The following is a 26,085-nucleotide window of genomic DNA, read 5'->3' on the forward strand; positions in this document are numbered from 1 at the left end:
TTTTTTTTTATTATCTTTGTACCCGAAGTTTTCTGTCTACCTTGCTTTTTATGCTGTCGTCTTTTATTCACAGTGATGATGAGGAAGAACCACCAACTCTTGACGTGGCTGCTCGAACGAGCTCGTCACGTACTTTAGTTGTTTCGGAGACGCCAGCCGAAGGAGAGAAATCTTCGCCTCCTCAACTGAATGTTGGCGCTCCCACTCCACCTTCAAGCCCCCTTGTCCCTTCACCAAAAAGGACAAGGGTAGAAACGATCGTGGAGCCTACCCTTGAATTGGGTAGCTCCTCTAATTCTCTCTTGGATGACGTAAGTTCTGAAGTTGCTCATCTATATTTCCTCTTGGTTCCTTCTTCTATGTCTTTATATTTTCCCGTACCGACGTTTTCTTTCCTTGTCTTTCTTTGACAGCCTATGATCAAAGAACTTCTTCGAATCGGTGCCCAATTTGTTGGGTATCGTGAATATGCTAGCAAGACTGATGGTACTAATTTTTCTATGACTCCTGCCTTACGATTTCCTGCTCCTGCTTTGTTTGTATTTTTGACATCTTCTTGATTATTGTTGGCAGAGAAACTTGCAGAAGCCAACAAGCTTGTCGACACTCTTGCTCAGAAACTAGAGCAGAGTGAAATGGCTCGCAAGAAAGCTGAGCTTGATGCTAGCCAAGCTAAAGTAGAAGCTGAAGAGGCTACGGCAAAGGCTGCTAGTGTCGAAGATCTGCAGAAGAGGCTTGATGCTGCCGAAGCTGCTTTAAACGAACACAAGGCCTCCCAAGCTACTCGTGAAAAGGCAATCACCAAGCGCTTACTCGCGCAGAATCGGGGCTTTGTCGGTAATTTTTGTCGTACCCCTCTATCTCTTTTCTTTTTTAAGATTAACTTTTCCTTCATGCTGTCGACCAACACGTGTTTTCCTCGGCAGCCAAAACACACCAAGAATTTGAGCTTGAAGATCCCGATGATGATCCTCTTCTGGACGCACTCTCTTTTCTGGAGTTTCATGGAACCGAAGTTCGCGAGAGCATAGAACATACTGACGCGGGTTTCTCGAAGCTGTTCCCCTACTTCTTCCCCAGGAAAGAGGAGCCCAAAACTTTTCTTGCTCTTGCCAAAGAGTTTGATTCATCGGAAGATCTTGGACTGAAGATGCGCCAAGAAAACATGAAAGTTGCCGTCGAAAGCACTGTTGCCTTGGTCGCGGACAGCCAACAAACTGTTGACTGGACGAAAGTTGGCGCCACCGAGCAGATAGAACAAACGAAGTGGCGTTCGTTGATCAAAGCAGCCAAGCCCAACGCGAAGAAAATCTTGGCCTATCTCGGGATCAAGCCAGCTTCGACTCCTAGCTCATCAAAGCCGGAGGTCTAGTTGAACGCCTTCTCCTTTTCTTTCTTTTGTTTTTGATGATGTCGCCAAAGTAGTTGTTTGGCGACATGTACCCCACTAGATCCGCTGTAACGCTTTTGTAAATATTCTGAAAGATCAATGAAAACTCTATTTTGCTTGTTGATTGATATCGACTTTTCTTTTTGTTAAATTTCAGTTGGTATTTGATAACTATACTCCGTCTTCTGCTCCTCCCGATGTTTTGCCTTCTCCTTCTTGCTCAAGAAAAAATCTTGATAAGGCTGAACCTGTCGAAGATTCCTTGCCGCAAGAATTGGATGAACTTCGGCAGCAACTTCAATATGCGAAGAGACAAACGCTTGTGATGATGGAACAGTCTCGCAAGGCATCCGAAGCCGAAAAAATTGCGCTTCAACAAGCTCAAGAGGCCATCGCTGCTATGGACGCTGCCATTTCTGAAGCTAAAAAGGCGACTTCTCGAGAAAATTCCATGCTTGAGTTGATGGATGAGGCTGCTGCCGATATATCTGGTATTTTTTGTTGAACCAAAACTTCTTCTACCTGTATGTTGTATCCTCCCTGTTTTTTTGAAATCTTCCTTCTGTCATTGAATAGGTTCCTGGCTTGATTCTGCTGCTGAGGATGATAGGGTAGATACAAGGACCAACTTGCTTGTCAATCTCTCTCCTGATCATGGCTGTTTGTTCTGGGCCACTCCCGAAAGAACACGACAAATTGTCCGATTTCAAGACCGCGCCTCCCAGGTTCGCGATTTCCTGGATTTCTGTACTAGAACCTTGTCGTTGGTTTACAAGACGATGTTTCCTCGTAACGAAACACCCGATACTCTTCTTGGCTTGATGGAGAAGTTTAAAGATGCCTCGAAGATCCATGACTTTATTATGGCGCAGCTCTCTGCCGGCGCCAGATTTGCTATGATCATGATCAAGATCTGCCACCCGAAGTTTGATATGAACCAAATTATCCCCAAGTGTTTGGCGAAGATGGCGAAAAAGAAGAGGGATGTTAGCAGAATTGATGATTATGTAACTCCTGTGGCCGAAGCTATGATGGATGAACTTCTTCGGATGGATTCTGAATTCTTCGTGAGAGGCAGCTACTCTGAGCATAGCACTCGCTCTTCAAATCGACTAAACATAGATAACATACTAGGTCATCATTGATTTTTCCTTTGATTTTTTCTCAGAACTTTCTTGTATATTGTGATCACCTTCTATATTGTACAGCGGATAAACTATTTTTTCTTCGTTGATGCCTCAAGTATCTTGGTGTCGACTTTATTTATTGTATGCGCGAGGTTTTTAAACCAAAGCGTCGGAATTTGTATTGAGCATGCTATATTTGCGGGTACTAGCCCCCGTTCCTTGCTTGATTGCTATTTTGTGTCATTGTTTGTTTCGCGAGGTATTTTATACCGAGGCGAAATATTGTCAGGAATATATTTTGCAAGTCTGAGGCGTAAGCCCCCGAGCCTGCCGAAGAAATGTATGTCTCAACTATTTTTACTATATTGTAGCACCGCGAGCCCGCCTCATTAAAAACCTTTCCCGGCCCCACTCGGTGCCCCGAAAAAGGAAAAGAGTGCGTCTGAAAACTCGCGGGCGTTTCAGTACATTGAAGTTTTACAAGGACTATATTTTGACTCTAGGCGTAGAACCGCCTGAGTTGCGCCACGTTCCAGGGATTTGGCTCCTCCACCCCTGTCTTCTTGTCCTTTATCCTGTATGCTCCTCCTCCGATTACTTCTGTGACGATGTAAGGTCCAAGCCATGGTGACTCGAGCTTTTCATGACTTTTTTGCGTGAGCCGAAGAACTAAGTCTCCCACCTGAAAGGATCTTGGCCGCAAACGTCGACTGTGGTAATTCTTCAAGTCATGTTGACATTTTGTTACTCGGGAGAGTACTTCATCTCTAGCCTCGTCGAGTGCGTCGACGTCATCCTCTAGCGCTTTTCTCGACACCTCTTCAACATATTCTACGACTCGTGGAGAATCGTGCTCTACCTCAATTGGTAGTACTGCTTCCGCTCCATGGACCAAGAAGAACGGAGTTTCTTGTGTCGCTGTGTTTGGTGTTGTTCGTATGCTCCATAATACACTGGGTAGCTCCTCTGGCCAGGTGTATCGAGCTTTCTCCAATGGTACTAGTAAGCGTTTCTTGATGCCGTTGCAGATTATTCCATTGGCTTTCTCGACTTGACCGTTGGTTTGCGGGTGTGCAACCGACGCAAAGTTTAGCTTGATACCTACTTCTTCGCAATAATCTTTGAACTCATTGGATGTGAAGTTACTGCCATTGTCCGTGACGATACTATGAGGCACTCCAAACCTGAAGACGAGACTTTTTACGAATTTAACTGCGGATGCCCCGTCTGGTGAGTTTATCGGCTTTGCTTCTATCCACTTTGTAAATTTATCGACAGCGACCAGCATATACTCCTTTCCTCCTGGCCAAGATTTGTGTAACTTTCCCACCATATCGAGGCCCCATTGAGCAAAGGGCCAAGACAAAGGTATTGGCATCAGCTCTGCTGCTGGGGAGTGAGGTTTTGCGGCAAACCTCTGGCACGCATCGCAGGTCCGTACTATCTCCTTTGCGTCCTCTATTGTTGTCAACCAGTAAAATCCAGCTCGAAAGACTTTGGCAGCAATAGCTCGGCTACTCGCGTGGTGACCGCAAATTCCTTCGTGTACATCCTTCAGGATCATCCTTCCTTCCTCGGGTGTGACGCACCTCTGTAGTACTCCCGAAATACTTCGTTTGTATAGCTCCCCTTTGACAACAGTAAAAGCCTTTGATCGTCTAATAACTCGCCTAGCTTCGACTGGGTCGTCGGGTATTTCTTTCTTCAGGATGTATGATATGTACGTCTGCATCCATGGTATCTGTATCATCATGACCAGGTCCTGATCCTCTTCTTCTTCCTCTTGCTCTTCCTTGGTAGCCCCCGTGGGTTTCTTCTCCTTCTTTTTTGGTTTTGTCGACTTCGTAGATCTCTCTGCTATTTCTTCCCAAAATACACCTGGCGAGACTGCAAGGCACTGTGACCCGATGTTTGCAAGAACGTCGGCTTCGTCGTTGCTCAATCTGCTGATGTGTTTTACTTCGCATCCATCGAACAACTTCTCGAAATATGGAGGCCGATGCATAAAATCGGCCGGTAAATTTTTTTTTTACATACAAGTAATAGCCGATGCACAGACATCGACTCCAGATTAAACAGCCGATGCGCAGCCATCGACTCTAGAGGAACAAGCGCAACAGATTATCTTCAGGCCAGAGACCATGGCATTGGGATGGTTCTCCCGTTAAAGTTTGTGGAGGGGATCTGTGCGTTTGAGATTTAAGGTTTGCATGATCGCGAATTGGACCTGTTCGTACGACAATTTTGAGGGATCTGAGTTTGTTTTCTCAGACGGAGGTTGCAATTATCGTGTGAATAGGCAACTAAATCGGCAATTTGGCCTGAATTGCGTTTTATGGGAAAAGCCGATGCACTGTCATCGGCTCTTTGCGCATTAACTTACTCTGACAATCGGCGAAATTGATGCGAAAGCAAAATCAGCATAAGAATATTTTCTTCATTAATAGAAAGGATTTCTTACAAAGAAAGAGCCGATTGCTCGGGGGAGGAAGAACAAAAGAAAGGTCTATTGACCAATCTACTACTACTACTAGCCGTATACTAGTAGGGACTAATCTATGGGCCGTCGCTGCCCTCGTCGTCGTCGAAGCTGCCGTCGGCACTGCTGCCGGCGGGCTCCTCGTCGCTGCTGCTGTAGCCCTTGGCGGGGGTCCCGTACTCCTCCTCGTCATCGTCATCGTCGTCATCGTCCGACCCGGCGCGGAAGCGCTTCGCCGGCGGGTAGTCCTCGAGGGAGTCGTCGTCGTCCTCCTCTTCTTCCTCCTCGTCGGAGGAGGTGAAGTCATCCCAGGAGAAGCGGTCGTCCTCGCTCTCCGCTTCCAGCTCCCCATCGACGAGGAACTGGAGGTCGTCCTCCCCGTCGGTCAAGGACCTGTTGTCCTCGGACCAAATGGAGGAGTCATGGTCCTCCTGGTCCCATTCCTCTGGGGCGTGGCGGTTGTGCGCCGCCGTCAACGTCCACTCCGGCGTAGATTCGTGGGAGGAGGAAGAGGAGGACTGGAAGGAGATGCCCGACGAGGCGGAGGAGGAGGAAGAGGAAGACATGGCTATGGAGGAAGGGGGTTTTTTGCCGATGGCTAGTACGGAGCAAGGGGATGAAGAGGCAAACTGTACGGCGCGGTTAAATAATGGGATATAGTGGAGATTTAATGATACCGCTGTTTCCGAGGAAGTGGTGCCAAAAAAACTGTCAAATCGTGCAGAGAAGTTGAGAAGGCAAGGCATCATGATGAAGGATACTGCGACGGTTCTGCCCTGCCGCGACGTGACCCTACGAGGAAAAACAGAGTGGTTTTGGAATTACCATTGCCAAAACCAGGGGGGCATGTGTTACCAACAGAATTTAACCAGTTCAGAAGGTGGGCCGTGATTTAGATGGGCTTGGAAGCTATGCACGTAAAGGAGATGATGAATCGGCCTTGTACGAGATTTTGGGCTAAGTGGCCCGTGTATCTGTAAATTATAGTAGTTTCCGTGTCGGTTAGGAGTAAAGAGTTAGAGTTTAGCTCGTACACGATTGGGATTATTCCCATGTTAGAAAGTCTACGGACTATAAATATGTATCTAGGGTTATTGAGAAGAGGACGAACACGTTCACAACAAATCAATCTAGGCGCATCGCCACCCCTTGTTTCGAGGGTTTCTTCCGGGTAAGCGTCATGCTGCCTTGCGATCTAGGCAGTATCTGTTTATTCGTTACCTGGTGTTGCTCGTGCTGAAGCCTTGTTGATGGCGAGCGACACCGTTATCATAGATGTTTTAGGGCTGACGTGGATGCTTTTCTGATATACTTGCTTAGCTACGTCACCTTTCAACGTCTAGCTACCTTTACACCTATCTTAGGCGTAAGGGTAGCATCTTGTTTAGTCTTTACTTGGTAGATCTGATCTGTTATAGTTGCTCCTTGTTCTTCAAGGATTGGTTTGATATCTGTATGGTTAGGCCTTGCAAACGGGTTGAATGATCCGGTAGTGCGTGAGGTGTAGTTTTGCTGTTCCTAGAGGGATTGTTCCGGGGATCGACTTTATGTTGGTTTTTAGGCCTCTTTAGGGATAGTTTTTCCTACTATCTTGCGTATCTGCTAGGCTCAATTACGTGTAGGATGTTCCGGTTATGCGGTGAAAACCCCAAACTGTCGTAGATTGATTTATCTTGATATCGATTAAACAAGAGTCCCATGTTACTACAAATCTAACACGAACCACGGGACAATCGGCTCTTTGAGCCGATCCACAGAACAACTTAAGAGCCGATCGGGGCTCGTATTTAATGTTTACGTGTTTTGCCATGCAGGAAGCTAATCGAAGCAATCCAACACCTTCCTGACCAGGTATAGGTCAGGTGGCACGCCCTTGCATTTAGCTGGGACGTGTGCCAGAAGGCATTGCGGGCCGTCGCCCGAGGGACCAGAGCCAACCGCAGTTCTGGGAGCCTCCCGGCTCTATGGTGTTGCCCGTCGCTGCTCGCCGGTGGGTTTTGGCAGGCAACAATATGACCATTTCATGTAAGAAAATTATGACCTTAAAAACTAAGATGGTCGTAATGATTTAGGTTTTAGACCCTCCCAAATGTAGTACGACCAATTGCTACCAAATGGTCATAGAGGTATGACCAATTTATGTGTGGTCATTGTAAGAAGGTCACTAGTTAACACATTTCTTGTAGTGGATGCCTCCACCAACGATTGAGTACCTAAATTGGTCGGGACAGGACATTGGCTTCACAATAGCGGATCACCCGCAGCAAGTTCCTCGACCAGGGCAATCATCACTTATCTTACCAGCAGTAATCGCCGGATTCGACGTATCTCGAGTATTCATAGATGGAGGCAGCAGTTTAAACCTTATGTACGCAGATACACTAAGGAAGATGAACATATCCCTGGCAAACCTTAAGCCTACAGACACACGTTTCCACGGCATCACACCAGAGAAGCCAAGTTACCCACTGGGGAAGATCAATCTCGACGTTTAGTTTGGCACTCGAGAAAATTACAGAATAGAAAGGCTGGAGTTCGAAGTTGTTGATTTCCCATCGCAATACCACGCATTGTTGGGACGACCAGCATACGCCAGGTTTATGGCGGTACCACATTACACGTACCTGCTATGGAGGCTACTTGGGCCTAAGGGACTGACATAGGCATCCCCAATGGGAATGCCGAAGATAGTACCCAGGGTTTGATGAAGGCCCACTACCCGAAGAATAAGAAGACTCGGAAGCCCAAAGATATTATTAAGGAAAGTTAGAGTTGTAATAGGAAGTGTTGTGTGTAATCTTGCGGGATGAGTTAGAAACCTCCCCGGACTCTGTAACTTGTACAATACGAAACCCTTGGCTCCGCCTCATATATAAGGGGGAGTCGAGGGACGAGAAAGGCATCGAATCATTGTTGAGCAAACCCTAGTTTTATTTCGTCGAGTACTTTTCGGCTGAAACCTTTGAGATCTACTTGCCCTCTACATCCAACGAAACCCTAGTCTACTACTTGTAGGCATTGACAAGTTAATACCTTGTCAGGGACCAATTACAGTCAAAGACAGTTTTGCGTTAGCTGATAAGTGCGACAAGGATTTCCATAGGCTGTCAGAAACTTTCGGGATGCAGGCATAATATATGGCGTCAAGGCTCACAACCGATTATGATGTGTTACCAGATGTAGGAAGGCCTCTCAGGGAGCCAACCTTCAACACTACGAAAGATTCCAAGGAAGTGCAGATTCACCCAACAGATCCAAAGAAGACGACGTCCATTGCAACAGATATGGACCTCGCATAGGAAAGCGCGCTCGTCGATTTCCTCCGTGAGCACTGGAAAATCTTCGCATGGTGTCCAGCTGACATGCCAGGAGTACCCAGGGAACTTGCCGAGAATTTGGATCCAATAGTGAGACCAATCAAACAACCTTTGCGGCGTTTTTCGGAACCAAACCGCAAAGCTATGCTGTCGGAAATTGATAGACTCAGAGAAGCTGGTTTCACTCTCAGGGAGAGAAGTACCCTGGTTGTCGTCAGTGACAACAGCCTGTTCTTCAACTTCTCCATCTTCAGGAAGAGGAGGAAGAGAAGGTAGGATTGGGTGATTCTACAGAAAAATGTAGACAAGAGAAATTATGCAGGGGTGTTAGTAAAAAAAAGCAGTCGACAAAATAGTAAAAGTTCGGGAAGACAAAAAAGTCGAGAGGACAAAATACAAGAAGAAAATACCCGGGGAAGAGGATTGGTGGCGCTGTATGGCTCCACGCGGCAAGAGGATGGAATAGGATCCTTCTTGCTGAGCGATGAAATTCTTCGGATAAGTTTCTCCAAGTCCTTTACAGAAAGATCCTTGGAGAGCCTATTAGCATCTTTTTCGCCAGCATACGTCCAAACGGGATTTTTGCGAGCTTGCAGAGGCTGCACCCTAATCCTAAGGAAGTATGCTATAATCTGGATGCCCGACAGTGCCTTGCCACGGGTGTTTTGAAGCTCATGGATACGAGACATCAGGGCCTCTGTCGCCGTTTTTTCTTCTTCGGTAGCTTCAGCATCCCAGGAACGGCGGCGAAGAATCTTGGCGCTTCCATCGAAAGGAGCTATGTTGTGCTCCACCGAGTTGGCACTTTCTTCGTGCACATAGAGCCATCTTTTGCGCCATCCTTGGACGGAGTCGGGGAATTTGACGTCAAAATACTCGACGTCAGAGCGGACGCAGATAACAACACCGCCTATGTTGTAGGCGATGTTGTGGGAGCCATTGCGGCGAAGGCAGAAGATGCGCTTCCACAGAGCCCAGTTAGGAGGGACTCCGAGGAAGCACTCGCAGAGGATGATGAAAATGGCGACATGGAGGATGGAGTTAGGGGTCAGCTGGTGCAACTGAACCCCATAGACAAAGAGGAGGCCGCGGAGGAAATCATGAATGGGGGTGGAGAGACCGTGAATTAGGTGGTCGCGAAACTAACCCGATACTCGATTGGAGGAGAGGGGTAGCTTTCTTCGCTGGGGAAGCGAATCGCGCCTTCCTTCCTCATCAGCCCGAGCTTCTTCATCAAGTTCACGTCTTGGTTGGAGATTTCCGATCTCTCCCACTCTAGATCTTCAGCGGCCATCTTGGATTCGGGAGTGCTATGGCGAGTGAGCCGCGCGGGTGGTGGCATCAACAATGGGGAAAAGCGCGAAGCTTGGGCGTGGATGAGCTCAGGAAGCACTGGGCGCAATGGAGGATTTTTTTTGTAGAGGAAAGCAGAGGTGCGGCGCGAGCGAAGGTGTGAACGAAGGAAGAAGGACTTATATAGGGATTTGGCGAAGCAATGCGCCATTGGATGGAGAAATCGTGCGGTGGACAATGAACTCATAACTAAGGGGAAAAAGGTATTTTACTGTGAAGGAACAGAGTAGGCGCTACAGTACGTGCGCCAGGAAAAGCGGAGGACGTGTGTCCCCCACTTGCACGACGTGTCAAATTGACAAGAAATTTGGACCCACAAGACAGAGAGAGAGCAGCACTCGCGCTTTCCGGATGCAACGATCGTGGCTATCATCAGTAATGAGGTCACTTTGACTAAGGGAAAAATCTCGACAGTGAAGATTAAGGAGATTGGTGGCAGGAAAATTGTGGACTATTTCGGGAGCCTTTGATCAAAATACAAGTTTTTGCCCAAATTCTCGGGGGCTAATTTGGAACAAAGTAAAATTCGAGTATAACAAAATAGAAATTGCGGGACCTATGATCAAACGCAAGCATTTGTTCATAGCCTCGGGGGCTACTCCCATCGGGAGCGCTGTTCGCGCACCCGATAGATGTGAAAAGTTTGAGAAAGAATGACAGTATAGCGGCATAAAGTGTGGAGCCTACAACCAAGTACAAGTCCTTGGTTGTAGCCTCGGGGGCTACTCCCATCGAGAAAGCTGTTCGCGTGCCCGATGAAATAATACAAGAAGTGAGCATATTTCGAGTTACACAAATAACTCGACATATACTCCCATCGGGAAGTCAATATAAGTCATATGTGACTCAATAAAATGTGCTATTCCAACAGCCGAAAAAGCACTCGACAATATATTCTCAGAGCGCTAAAAGTCGCGAATAATCTCTGAATGCCGCAAAACTTTGCGAAGGTAAGACCCCAGATCCGTTCTGAGCGGCGTGGCACCGTCTCTGACGTTGGATTGCTACTTTTTTCCGTATCAACAGATACAGAGAAAAATCCTAACGGACGCGTTAGGTACCCGATAAAATATGACTGGGACTCGACAGAATGGTAAGACCTTAAGCGGCACCTGTCGAAGTTTACACCAGTATCCCGAGATCATGTCCAGGGACGTGATCTTGAAGTAGGTTTTTGCGGATTGCCACTAGAGCAGTTAACTATTACCTGATCCGTCAGATGAACTAGCCCCAACTACCAGTATCCCTGTACAATATAGAATTGCATATTTAAAGATATGTGATGAGCTTAGCAAAAATATAAGATTGAAGATTTTCCCTGATTCTTTGATTCAAGCAAAATCTCGGGGGCTACTGACATAGGCATCCCTAATGGGCCTGCCGAAGATGGTACCCGGGGTTTACTGAAGGCCCATGACTCGAAGAATATGAAGTTCCGAAGCCCAAGATAGAATTAAGGGAAGCTAGAGTTGTATTAGGAAACATAGATTTGTAATCTTGCGGGACGGGTCAGAAACCCTCCCGGACTCTGTAACTTGTGTATCACGAATCCCTCGGCTCCGCCTCCTATTAAGGGGGAGTCGAGGGACAAAGAAAGCATTGAATCATTGTCTCACAAAACCCTAGTTTTCATGATTGTCGAATACTTTTCGGCTGAAACCTTCGAGATCTACTTGCCCTCTACTTCCGACTAAAACCTAATCTACATTCTATAGGCATTGATAAGTTAATCCCTTGTCAATGCCAAACTTCATAAAATTAGTTTGTATTGACTATACCACTAAAGCCGGCCTTCAGCTCAGCCTCCAACCCAGCCAACAACCATCATCATAGCAGGCAGCGACACACTTCCTTTCTATTGCAGAACCAAATTGGTACGAACGATATACCAACAAAAGCTATGCACAGAAGGGATTGAAGCAACACACTAATTAGGAGAACGTGTGTCTCGTTTGTTAATTTATGCTGTACCTGAAGTACCAACAATACCAAGGATACAATGACACTGAATCTGTTCTAGAACACATGTGGTTTCATGTATGCTTGTAGAACATAATAAATCACATCGTTATATATCATGAGTTCCTAACCTGCGTGTCAGATTATCTTTGGCATATTTCACAGAGACTTGCTTCTTTCCATCTTCTTGCAGTACATTTGCAAATCCAAACATTATACCTTCATCAAACCATAGTCACACATGCCAATTAGAAAGGAAAACAAGATTACAAAGCAAACATAAATTCAAATAAAACAAATTCTGACCTCTTATGCACCACTGGCTTCATTTTAGAGGAAAAAACATGACACTTCTGGAGAGGAAAGCATGGACTTCCTACGATCAGCAAGATACACAGAGGAGAATTAAGATTTTCATATCTAACTGCCAAGAAATAAAATGAATCATATGCTCCAATCATCTCTTGGTCAGACATAATTGATACATGCGATTTACAGATTTTTGTTCTAAAAGAAAGTTGCAACTGAATAACGTCATTTAAAACAAAAGAGTGGACTTACACTTGCCCTTACTCCACCGCTGAAATTTCTCTTGGTAATATCTCAATTACTAATTAGCCATACTTGCTCCTTCCTCTCGTGGCACGGTTGATCTAAAAAATATCAGAAATGACTAAGAGGACACATCCAATGAAAAGTTAAATAAAACCAATCAAATCACCTGAGTTTGGAAACAAAACTCACCAGGTCGCGTGTGACCCTGTTTAGCAGCGCGGGGGGAGCAGATGGAGGATTGGGAGGAGCACAGGTAGAGCTGCTGGAAGTGCAGAGCCACCTCCATCCCAGCGCCCCTCCACATCCAAGCACCGGCAGCACTCCTTTCACCAAAATCTCATCAAAGGGAACACAAACGGTGATCTCTCCGTAGGGAGACCTGTGCAGGTAGCAGCGTCCTCTCCGCGGCCCGCCGTCTACCTTGCTCGTCCACACCAGCTCCCCTCGGCTACCTTCCGTACCGGCCCTTCCAGCTCCAGCGTGAGCTCCTCCACCTCCCCACGGCTCCCGGCCGCCGGCCGCCGGCCACCATGTCAGGACCAGTCAATGACAGCGACGTTCATCAGCAGCGGAAGGCCCGGATCGCCCTCTTCGACGATCGACGGCTAGGATGTCTTTACCTTTTTGAACTACCTTTTTCGCGCGCTAAGCGTGTTTAAGTTGTAATAAGCACAGAACTTGTTAACCTGCATGGTCCTACTCTTTGGCTATAAAAAGAGTAGGAGAGGGAGGATGGGAGGCACGCATAATGAAACCCTAAATTTATCCCCTTGTTTTGCACTTTACCTTACTTAGTTGGTAGATCTGAGCCACCGGAGCTCCTCCCTCTTCCCTTCTCCGGCCATGGCCAAGTCCTGACCTCCGGGTCCTGACAAGGTGGTATCAGAGCGAGTCGAATCCCTCCCTCCCTCCCCCAATTCCACCACGCTTCCCACCCTCCTACCCCAACTACCACCACCATGCCACCAGACAACAGATCGCAATCTGCATCTCGCGACCGCCGCGCCCGTGGCGAGGGCCGCGCCGCCACGACAGAGGAAGATGATCAGGAGGACGAGCAACGTATGGCTCGGCTCCCACGCGAGGTCCGCGCCATTCGCCGTCGGCTGGACAAGCACGAGCAATCCGCCGCCGACACGTCTGCCGCCCTGACCGCGATACAAGGTGAGATGTCCCGTATGACTCAGATGATGGATGCCTTGTTTACATCGATGCCTTACGCTAGCGCCGCCGGGATTACACCCTCCTCCCTCCCCAGCCTCGCCGTCAACCAAGCCACAACCCAAAGCCACCTCCTTTCCACGCCACCACCACTGTCCCACGTCTCATTGTCGCCGATCTTAGAGGTTACCACACCGGCACCAACTCCGGTCACCACCCTCTCAACGCCACCCCAATTCGGTGCCTTGACGCCGGAGAACCTACCTCACCCGACCTATCCACCCAAAGCCACAACCTTTGCACCATCCACGCCGCCAGTTTACACTTACACGGCGCCGCTCGTCGCTACCTCCATCGTACACACCACGCCGCCACCAAACCATCACATCCACCAAGTGTCAAACCCAAATACCCACCCACAAATGTACCAACCAACAAACCCCTCCTCCATCCCCAACACCAGCCAAAACCAATATTTCCCACATCAGTATCACCCTCCTTTCAGCCAAACTCAACACCTACCACCCCCTCCTATCACACAGCACCCACCGCCACAGATCCCTACCACATACCACAACCAGCAAAACCATCCAATCTACACACCACCACAACCTCCCCAGCGATTTCCTCTACCACAACAGACCCAAACCAATTATGAAGTGCACTTGCGTACACCACATGTCGAATTGCCTATTTTCCTAGGTGAAGCTCCAAGAGCGTGGTTGCTTGAGTGTGAGGATATTCTGGAATTGGTCAATATCCCAACAGAACATAGAGTGAAATGGGGCCTGACACATATAAGGGGACAAGCAAAAACATGGATAAGCACCTCTGGTCTGAACTTGCACACGCTATCATGGGAATAGCTAAGCCAAGTGCTGATCGACCGCTTTCCTGATGCAGTCTCAAATGATCCTATGGATCAACTGCAGTTGCTCAAGCAGGTGACAACAGTCAATGCATATATTGATTCATATGAAACATGGATGACTCAAATGAAGAGGGAAAGAGATTACTTACCCAGGACTTCTTTGTTGACCGTTTTATCAGTGGACTGAAGGAAACTATCAAGCACCAGGTGCAATGCCAAAAACCTGAATCCCTTCTATCTGCATATTGGTATGCCAAGCAATATGAAAAAGCCTCTAACTCTGCTGCCAGACGTCCTGGACAATTCATTGCTCCAGCTCGAGCCCCTCCCCAACAGAACAAACCTAATCTACCCAGAGACAACAGAAACAGGGTAGCAAACGACAGGGTCAGAGAACCACGCAAATGTTGGTACTGTCCAGAAAATTGGATTATGGGTCACAAATGCCAACCCATGATCAGGGCTTTACAGGTAATTGAAATGCAAGGCAATGAGCCAGATGAGGAGATACCTGCTGCAGAAGAGATGCAACTACTTCCTGCTGACATGCAACCAGTACCACCAATTGAGGCAATCCCTGAGGCACCAGCAGCACCAAAACAATTAATGAATATATCTTCTGCAGCTTACACTGGATACCCTAGTGACTCCACAATATCTCTCTTATTGAGAATGAAGCAAGCACAAGTAGTTGCATAAGCTGATACAGGCAGTACTGACACATTCATGGACCTCAAGTTTGCTCAAACTCACAATATTCCTTTAACTGCAACCAAACAGAGGACAGTCAAAGTAGCTGGTGGTGGTACCCTATCCTCTACTGCTACAGCTTATGACTTCCAATTCAGTATACAGGGCCACAAATTCACCACCAATTTCAAAATATTGGAGCTACAAGGAGCAGATATCATTTTGGGGGTTAATTGGTTCAAGCAGCATAACCCTGTCACCTTTGATTTCCTCAAGAGGCAACTAACAATTGGAGTAGATGGCAAGGTGCTTACACTAAAAGATCACCTTTTTCCCACAGACAAGCTCCTTATTTCCTCAGAGAAATGCAACAAGTTGATTGCTAAAGGAGCCTCAGGATACTGGCTCTACAATGTGCAAACTGAAACTGTCAAAACTGAAGAAATACAGTCATCAGTATCTGAGCCTGTCAAGGCACTCTTACACCAATTTCAGGATATCTTCCAAACACCAGTTGGTCTGCCACCACTAAGAGATTGTGATCATCAAATTCCCTTGTTACCTGATGCCAAACCACCTAACATCAGGCCTTACAGAATGTCACAGAGCCAAAAGAATGCTGTGGAACAAGTGATCAAGGAATCGTTAAAAAATAAGGAAATTAGGCTCAGGAAAAGCCCTTTCTCCTCTCCTGTGATATTGGTTAGAAAAAAGGATAAATCTTGGCGACTCTGTGTGGATTTCAGAGCTCTCAATGCCTTAACTACCAAGAACAAATTTCCAATCCCTGTCATAGAGGATTTACTGGATGAACTGCAAGGAGCACTCATCTTCTCCAAATTTGATTTAAAATCTGGATACCATCAGATAAGAATGCATGAGGCAGACATACACAAGACTGGATTCTCCACACATCTAGGGCACTATGAGTACCTGGTAATGCCTTTTGGCTTGTGCAATGCACCCGCCACCTTCCAGGAACTAATGAACACCATATTCTCTAAATACCTGAGACAGTTTGTTCTGGTATTTTTTGATGACATCCTTATATACAGCAAATCACCAGAAGAGCACATAGAACACCTGCAGATTGTGCTTAACATTCTCAGAATGCATGACCTCAAAGCAAAAATCTCTAAGTGCCACTTTGAATAGCCACAGATAGAATACTTGGGACACATTATCTCTGGCAAAGGGGTGGGTACTGATCCTGCCAAGATACAAGACATTCTCAATTGGCCAGTCCCTCAGTGCATCAAACAATTAAGAGGATTTCTGGGCCTCACTGGTTACTACAGAAGATTCATCCCTGGGTATGCACACATTTGTCAACCATTGCATGCTGTCCTGAAGAAGAATGCCTACCAGTGGACTTCTGAACAAAACAAGGCCTTCGAACAACTGAAGCAAACCATGTCTCAGCCACCACTATTGGCATTACCTGACTTCAAGCTCCCTTTCATCTTAGAAACTGATGCTTGCCACACAGGTATAGGAGCTGTACTCATGCAACAGTCAAGACCATTGGCATATTTCAGCAAATGCTTGGGCCCTACTGATACGTCCCCGACGTATTGATAATTTCTTATGTTCCATGCCACATTATTGATGATATCTACATGTTTTATGCATACTTTATGTCATATTTATGCGTTTTCCGGAACTAACCTATTGACGAGATGCCGAAGTGCCAGTCCCTGTTTTCTGTTGTTTTTGGTTTCAGAAATCCTAGTAAGGAAATATTCTCGGAATCGGACGAAATCAACGCCCAGAGTCTTAAAACTCCACGAAGCTTCCAGAACACCCGAGAGCCGCCAGAGGGGGGCCACAGGGGCCCCAGATGACAGGGTGGCGCGGCCAGGGCCTGGGCCGCGCCCCCCTATTGTGTCATCGCCTCGTCACCTCTCCGACTCTGCCTCTTCGCCTATATAAAGGTCCCTGACCTAAAACATCGAGACGAATAAGCCACGGTACGAGAAACCTTCCAGAGCCGCCGCCATCGCGAAGCCAAGATCTGGGGGACAGGAGTCTCTGTTCCGGCACGCTGCCGGGACGGGGAAGTGCCCCCGGAAGGCTTCTCCATCGACACCACCGCCATCTTCATCACCGCTGCTGTCTCCCATGAGGAGGGAGTAGTTCTCCATCGAGGCTCGGGGCTGTACCGGTAGCTATGTGGTTAATCTCTCTCCCTATGTACTTCAATACAATAATCTCATGAGCTGCCTTACATGATTGAGATTCATATGATGATGCTTGTAATCTAGATGTCATTGTGCTAGTCAAGTGAATTTTACTTATGTGATCTCCGGAGACTCCTTGTCCCACGTGTGTAAAGGTGACAGTGTGTGCACTGTGTGGGTCTCTTAGGCTATATTTCACAGAATACTTAATCACTGTTATGAAGAGCATAGTGAAGTGCTTATTTATATCTCTTTATGATTGCAATGTGCTTTGTATCACAATTTATCTGTGTGCTACTCTAGTGATGTTATTAAAGTAGTTTATTCCTCCTGCACGGTGTAATGGTGACAGTGTGTGCATCGTGTTAGTACTTGGCGTAGGCTATGATTGTGATCTCTTGTAGATTATGAAGTTAACTATTGCTATGATAGTTTTGATGTGATCTATTCCTCCTTTCGTAGCGTGAAGGTGACAGTGTGCATGCTATGTTAGTACTTGGTTTGGTTATGTTGATCTGTTGTGCACTCTAAGGTTATTTAAATATGAACATCGAATATTGTGGAGCTTGTTAACTCCGGCATTGAGGGTTCGTGTAATCCTACACAGTTAGTGGTGTTCATCATCCAACAAGAGAGTGTAGAGTCTAGCATCTATCTATTTATTCTGTTATGTGATCAATGTTGAGAGTGTCCACTAGTGAAAGTATGATCCCTAGGCCTTGTTCCTAAATACTGCTATCGCTGCTTGTTTACTATTTTACTGCATCTGTACTTCCCACAACATTACCACCATCAACCACACGCCAGTCCTGGGCAAAGCACTTTTCTGGTGCCGTTGCTACTGCTCATATTTATTCATACCACCTGTATTTCACTATCTCTTCGCCGAACTAGTGCACCTATTAGGTGTGTTGGGGACACAAGAGACTTCTTGCTTTGTGGTTGCAGGGTTGCATGAGAGGGATATCTTTGACCTCTTCCTCCCTGAGTTCGATAAACCTTGGGTGATCCACTTAAGGGAAACTTGCTGCTGTTCTACAAACCTCTGCTCTTGGAGGCCCAACACTGTCTACAGGAAAAGGAGGGGGCGTAGACATCAAGCACTTTTCTGGCGCCGTTGCCGGGGAGGAAAGGTAAAAGGCACTCATACTCTGGTTCCAGGTAACAGTACTTTTCTGGCGCCATTGTGTTTGTGCTCGAAGCTATTTCCTTTAGATCCTGCAATTGCATCTTTTTGTTTCTTGTTTACACTAGTAAGGCATAATGGAAAACAACAAAAATATGAGAGATCTTTATGAACTTTATCTTGAATTAGGACATGATGTGTTTGAAGAGAGAATTAAAAAACCCATGGAACTTTATATGCATGCTAATGGGAATGTTATTAATATGAATGCTTTGAACACTATTGTTGCTAATGCTATGGAAAATTCTAAGCTTGGGGAAGCTGGCTTTGATGAGCATGATCTTTTTAGTCCCCCAAGCATTGAGGAGAAAATTTACTTTGATGATACTTTGTCTCCTATTTATGATGATTATAATGATAGTAATCTTTTGGTGCCGCCTGTTATGGAGGATAAATTTGATTATGATTACAATATGCCTCCTATATTTGATGATGAGAATAATAATGATAGCTACTTTGTTGAATTTGCTCCCACTACAACTAATAAAATTGATTATGCTTATGTGGAGAGTAATAATTTTATGCATGAGACTCATGATAAGAATGTTTCATTTGATAGTTATATTGTTGAGTTTGCTCATGATGCTACTGGATATTATTATGAGAGAGGAAAATATGGTTGTAGAAATTTTCATGTTACTAAAACACCTCTCTATATGCTGAAAATCTTGAAGCTGCACTTGTTTTATCTTTCTATGCTTGTTGCATTATGCTTCATGAACTTGTTTATTTACAAAATTCCTATGCATAGGAAGCATGTTAGACTTAAATGTGTTTTGAATTTGCTTCTTGATGCTCTCTTTTGCTTCAAATACTATTTCTTGCGAGTGCATCATTAAAACTGCTGAGCCCATCTTAATGGCTATAAAGAAAGAACTTCTTGGGAGATAACCCATGTGTTTTTTTACTACAGCAATTTTGTTTTATATTTGAGTCTTGGAAGTTGTTACTACTGTAGCAACCTCTCCTTATCTTATTTTATTGCATTGTTGTGCCAAGTAAAGTCTTTGATAGTAAGGTTCATACTAGATTTGGATTACTGCGCAGAAACAGATTTCTTGCTGTCACAAATCTGGGCCTAATTCTCTGTAGGTAACTCAGAAAATTCTTCCAATTTACGTGTCCTCAGATATGTACGCAACTTTCATTCAATTTGAGCATTTTCATCTAAGCAAGTCTGGTGCACCTAAAAAATTCGTCTTTATGGACTGTTCTGTTTTGACAGATTCTGCCTTTTATTTCGCATTGCTTCTTTTGCTATGTTGGATGGATTTCTTTGTTCCATTGACTTCCAGTAGCTTTGAGAAATGTCCAGAAGTGTTAAGAATGATTGTGTCACCTCTGAACATGTGATTTTTTGATTATGCACTAACCCTCTAATGAGTTTGCTTTGAGTTTGGTGTGGAGGAAGTTTTCAAGGGTCAAGAGAGGAGGATGATATACTATGATAAAGGAGAGTGAAAGCTCTAAGCTTGGGGATGCCCCGGTGGTTCACCCCTGCATATTTCAAGAAGACTCAAGCGTCTAAGCTTGGGGATGCCCAAGGCATCCCCTTCTTTATCGACAACATCACTACTGCAGAATAGTCTACCAGCGACGGGCTCGAAAGGCCTATTAGTGACGGGCAAGGCGTCCGTCACTGGTAACTCGTCACTGGTAATAGGTTACCAGTGATGGGCAAGTGCCCGTCACTGGTAATTGTTTACTAGTGACAGTCGTTTATTAATGGTCGTCACTAGTTAATTGTCATGGGTAGCGCACTATGATCTTAGCAGCGACGGAATCTTAGGTACCATGGTAGTTTGCCCGTCACTAGTAAATATTTAAGGAATAAAAAAAATATTGCATTTGCACATCGATAATACAATATGATCAGACACTCATAGATAGCAAAATATGATCACATGTACTACAAAGTGGAATTAACATCCATAGAACAATATCCAAAATAAATTTGCTTTCGTTTCAAATCCAAAATAAATTTGCTTTCATTTCAAAAGAACTAAGGATAAAATTAAAATCATCCAATTCTTCTCAAACGTCAAACCTTCTACCACCCATGACTCGTCAGTTGCAGCTGCTACCTAGAAAAAGCGCATCCTAAACAAACAGTGGCATTGATTAGGCGGCGGACCAACAGGCATTTAGCGGCAGCCAGACAACATATCAATTCACTTCATAGTTCACGCCTGGCACCAGCCAACTTGAGCTTTTCAACAGTCATCTGCATGGGATAGAAAATACAACATTTCAATAATAGAACAACTGGTGCTGCCAAGTATGATAACAAAAAGTATCAATACCATAAGAGAAAACTGAGATGCTATTTTGCTACATACAAAATGATTACGAAAGCTCAACCCAGCTGAGCCGAACCATCCAACCGACCCAAACAAAATCCTTCATCCTTCCGACCAAAAAAATGGTTTATCAACACAGCAAAAGTTTAAGCTAAAAAAATGGAGCTTTGGCCCTTAGCTCAATCTGAACCATGTGACTGCTCACAACAGCCCGAAAAGAGACAGCCTAGACTTACGCATATTGCATATCCTGATTAAAAAGGGTGAATTAGCACAAGCAAATTTAGTAATGTAGCATGAAAAATTGGTATAGTCTGGACAATGACATTCCTAGGCAAAACAATAATAGACCAGATTTGCTTTAATGGTACCGCGGAAGCATATGAAGCAGAACAAAGTGACATAACACATTGCTTATAGGCTGTACAGCACATGATTTGAAAGAATAAACATGGAACGGGGAGCAACATGTGGTAAGTAAGCACAGGCAAGAATTTTGGTACTTTAAACTACAGTCTGAGCAGCAGCGAATCTTTCAGGTACTACACCATTACATGAAGTTGTACTTGTTGGTATATTACAGTCCAAGTAATTGAACTGGTAAATTTAAATAGGATCCTTAATGACACTACTAAGTTTGAGCAATTTAAGCAGGCGTGCAGCAACCAATGAGCTAGTGCTATGTACTTGTCAATAGATAAATGAGCCATTGTAAGATTGCAGTATCGGGTCAGGATTGCTCGAAGGTAAAATGAGGGGAATGCCACAAGGTCACCAGCAAGCATGCATACTGATATGTGAGTCATGAACAAATAGTAATGCTCTATACCTCAGCCAATGATCCTGCATGCTTGTTCAATTGGGTTGCAGCCGCCTTTGTGCGTGAATCATGAACCTCTGGCGAGTCATCACCACCATAGAAAAGCCCAGATTTGGAGGTGACCTCTGTGTTGATGATTTTTGCGAAAATTTCTTGGATGCGTGTAAACTCTTTCTTCCTTTCAAATGAATTGAACTCCAAATGGGTACCAAACAACTGAATGTCAATACTTTTGTTTAAATTCTTCTGCTCCCTCACAAATATGTCCATATGGTAGCAGAGATGGTAGCCACATGACACGCTGTCCTGTTGCACCCACGCTGTCCTGTTGCTGTGTGCAACTAACCTCTGTATAATGCTTAAAGTGTACACGGCCATTACCTTTTCTTGGCACAATTCCACCTCTTAAACTATGTTCAAAGAGCATCATCCAGAATCTGTTTCAATACGGTGTAATCCCTTTTCGCCTTGTTTTTTAGTGAATCCAAGTAAAAAGCCTTGCATTCCTTCACCATGAGAATTATCAGAACCCAGTGACCCCTGCGCAAACATGTGAACAACCCAAGTTCATCAATCCTTCATCAATAATAAACATCCCGGTTCAGTGCACATTCATAAACTAGATCAAAATGAAGGAAATTTGATTTAATTAAGACTGTATGACTATAGGCGTTTATGCTGCTTTGAGAATGATCAATTGATGCAACTCTCAAGATCATGCTAAGCTAATCTGATGCCTATAATTTCCATCTTCACTCAACTAGAACTTACTTAGTATTTAAAAATCCAACATAATTTTCTTCAAGACTATATATATGCTGCAAGTATGGATAGCGCGGATGTCCATGATACAAAATTATGAGTTCCTTTTTTTTGTGGCGCCATGCTTGGAGGCCACATATTGTGAGACCGGCTATTCAAAAAAAATCTAAAATGAAGCGCACTGTTTTGGTGCTTCCCAACTTCATCCCTCTACATTGCATATCACTAGCCAGTACTCAAGTTAGTTGGTGTGTCTTAATAGGCGTTTTGGCAGATTCAATATCATGGCCTGACTTGTTTTACTAATAACAGTAGGTAAAGAAGTACTAAAGATGATTAAGTATAGGAGAATCCATTACATGTCATGACTTACGTTGGATTGTAGGGCACTAGTATGTATTTCTTGTCCTTGTTCTTTTGCAATGCAGGAAAGATGCACTCTGTCAAAATAATCTCACAACCTTCATCGGAGCTTAGGTTGTTGTCGTGCATGTGATAAGGATCAGCAATTCCAACATTGGCAAGTTCTTTATTCTGTCTAGTCTCTCTGACTAGGTACAGTGCCCATAGCCTGACAAGAGAGGACTCAAGCAAATCTAGGTTGAATATTCTGAAGATCTCCGGAAACTCTAGATAAAACCTGTCTGCTGGATATTTGGTAACGAAGTGGTGGTAATCCTCTGGAACCCTGGCCGTGTAATGTGAGGCTTGACCTTCATGCCTTTCCAGCTCTCTAATATTCTCATGCAGGGCCTTCATATCGATAGAAAGGCTCTCGAACTCATCCTCTGGTACCAAGCGCTCACCGCGGATATGATGTTTCCGCCATTTACCACTTTCTCGCTCTCCTTTTGCGTTTGTTGATCCGTAGGACAATGATTTTCTCAACCTCTGCTCCTTTTTCTCCGTCTTGTCTTTCTTCTTCTTACTTCTTACATGTTGCGGTTCTGGAGATGTCGCCTCATCAGGAGAGTTCCTTTTTTTTGTGGCACCATGCTTGGGGGCCACATATGAATTGGACCCAACCCCTTGGTCTTGGTCCATGGCATCCTCCTCGCCTTGAACGCCACCCAGGTCCTCATATGTTAGAGGTGCGCAAATACCTACTTCATGTGCTGGGGTGGTTGCCTTGCTCAAGTACTGCGAGGTTGCGCGAGTGGATTTCCCTACCAACTTTATCGCATCCTTTGGCCACTTCATGACATACCCCTTGCATTGTCCTAGTTTATTGCAACCTGGTTCGGGGTGGCGGCCATCAACATCCAAATCGACGAAGGGCTCAAGCACCTTGTTCACATCAACCTTTGCCATGTCTGGTGGTAAATCCACACAGTGCAGCTTGTTCTCCTTGGTTATTGGATGCACTCGCCCGTGTGCAACCGTCACCATCTTCCCATCCTTCATGGGTGCCAAAAGATGGCAGGGGGTAAGGTCCTGCGAGACATAAGTTGCAACAAGGAATGTTAGATTACAAAGAATTACAATGTTGGTGTCAACAAATTTTATTCACATCTATACACTTACAGTGATGTCATCTATTGGATTCAGCGGCCCCATTGGGATGCGTGAGACAGACGCGTTGCTGCTGATCTGTCCACAAATATTGGGTTGAGGATGCGCACCATGAGGGATCGACAGATTGGTATTTAACTGTGTATGTGCGTCACGAGGGGTCAAAAAATTTGTGTTTGGATGCATGGGTTGATGTCCTTGTTCCGCCAATATACGCCTCACCGTCTCCGCGGCAACCTCCTCAGCAACCGCCGCCACCCGTTTGTCAAATTCAACTTGCACGCGGGCAGTGGATCTGGCTTTCCTTCTTTGGCGGCCAACTTCCTTATCTTCAGGCAAAAATACCTTCCAAGGAGCCCCATTCCCCACGCCTCTCACGCGGCCTCGATGTTCCACCCCACCAAGAGCCTTTCCAAGAGGATCCTCCCACCTCTCACAGTCAACTGAGTCTAGGGAGCTCTGAGTTTGAGGTTTCTGCATCAAGTTTTATTTAAGTTGGTTTCCAAGTATTTCATGAATAAAAATTAAATAAATTACAAAAAATATGGTTTAAAGCTTACCATGAGCTTATCATGCACATCCACAAGTTTAATGGATTTGAAGACCGGTTCCCCCGTCACCGGGTCATAAGATGCGCGGGCCCTCACAAAATCCCTTCCTCGGCCTGCCTCAATGTAGGAGAAAGGGGGTTCTTTCCCAGCTGCTCTTGCATCTGCGTCCTCCTTGTCCCATTTTGGCTTCTTCCCTAAATAACCACGGGTGCCCAGTTTGTGGTCCAGTGTGCTCTTCTCCCGCATTTTCTTTCCCCAAGAGCTCTTCTTCTTGAAATCATCATCCGAGTGAGTTGTAAGGAATTGTTTCCAGTCCTCCTCTTCTATTTGTGGCCATTTCTTCTTGATCACATCCTCAAAATCTTTGTCCTTAATATTGTTCGCTGTGTTTCGCCATGTATTCAAGGCTTTGGTCATCATGCCCAGTGCTCTATGTTGAACCTGTCTTTTCATTTCATCATCTTCAAATGTATACCGGTTGAAGAGCCTATTGAAGAGCATTCCTCTCAGGTTCTCCTTATCCTTTCCCCTTATGTTCGTGCATGTGATCTTCACAGTTTCACGAACGATGCATCCTACAGCAATACTAAAACCCTTGGCATGCTTGAGAGGGCTGACAGGAACTCCTCTTCCATCAATTTTAGTGATTTTGAAGGTATCATTAGTCAACATGTTCGGTTTCCTAGGCTTGCGGGCCTTTTTTTCCTTCGATGGCTGTTCTTGTGATGTAGTTTCTTGTGCGGTATCTTCATTTTCAGAAGCATTAGGTAAATCTGAATCATCACTTGATGAGTCATAGCTGCCAGAAGATTCTTCCATTCCTACAAACAGTTTGAAAATATTTCATTGCTGAGCCACTTGACAACTTAAATATTTCATTTCTCATACTCTATGTGATAACGGAAAATTGATCTGAAGGTTCATACCTACAGAATTGGGTGTTTAGAACACTGATCACCAAGTCAAACCACCTTGGCCAAATCAGCTTGCAGATCAATGCCTCTTCAATCAAACCTACAGAGATACACGGATAGCAATGGGAGAAAATAGTGAAACTACAGAAATAAACAGATATCAATGGAAAGCACGCGATATTTCTATTACAATAGGAGCTCCCTCAGTTCACCACTGACATTGCGGAAGGATTCATCTGCAGGAAAATCCATAATTAGTTACGATAGTGCAACAAAAAAACTGCTAATTAAGGAACACCAGGTGCAAAGCTACACATGAAGGTCTGACACAACTAAATGCATGCCTATGTTAGCACGAAGTGACATTTATACTGGAAACCAGATCACACAAGTCATAATGGATACAAGTTTTGATACTCTCACCAAATCAATCAGGGAGCCAAAGCATGTTACGACTATAAACTCAGTCAGGGAGCCAAATCAATTAAGGATTACTCTTTTCTGCTACTTGTGTGGGCGACGCCGGCGCCGGATCTTCGGGCTGAGCCTCCAGAATCGGCGGCTTCCCGGATGAGGAAGAGGAACTTGCCATGGATATCGACTCCTCCTCAGCGGTGAACTCATGGGACGGGCAGGAGGCGGGAGGCGGGCTGGCAACGGCAATCGATCTCCGACGCACTACTCACCTCATAATACTTAAGCGCCCGACATGGGGATAGAGAAGAACCAGAATGGGGGAATCGAGCGCGAGACAGCGGGGATGGCGGAGAAAAGGTACGGCGGAGGAGAGGCAGGAGGGGCATACCTTTGAGGCGGTGACGGAACTAGAGGCGACGCCGTTATCTCGATGAATGCCGTCGACGACGCACAGGACAGCACTGAGTCCAGAGATCGATCTATTCTCTTTTCCCCACGATGCGGCTGAGGTAGTTTTAGTGTGCATCCGATTTGGTGGGAA

At 45.4% G+C, this 26,085-nt stretch overlaps 1 long non-coding RNA gene across 1 annotated transcript in view; it reads right to left on the reverse strand.

Annotated features, from left to right (window-relative positions):
* LOC127305576 (uncharacterized) overlaps positions 1-12,043 on the reverse strand; it is a 49,981-nt gene extending 37,938 nt beyond the window's left edge. The window contains exons 1-2 of the long non-coding RNA XR_007854027.2: positions 11,932-12,043; positions 11,757-11,844 (exon numbers count right to left, since the gene is read on the reverse strand). This is a non-coding gene — a long non-coding RNA (uncharacterized lncRNA). The remainder of the gene's footprint in view (positions 1-11,756; positions 11,845-11,931) is intronic.
* Positions 12,044-26,085: the final 14,042 nt, after the last annotated feature.

This window comes from Lolium perenne, chromosome 6, assembly GCF_019359855.2.
Source record: "Lolium perenne isolate Kyuss_39 chromosome 6, Kyuss_2.0, whole genome shotgun sequence".
Taxonomy (NCBI): Eukaryota; Viridiplantae; Streptophyta; class Magnoliopsida; order Poales; family Poaceae; genus Lolium; species Lolium perenne.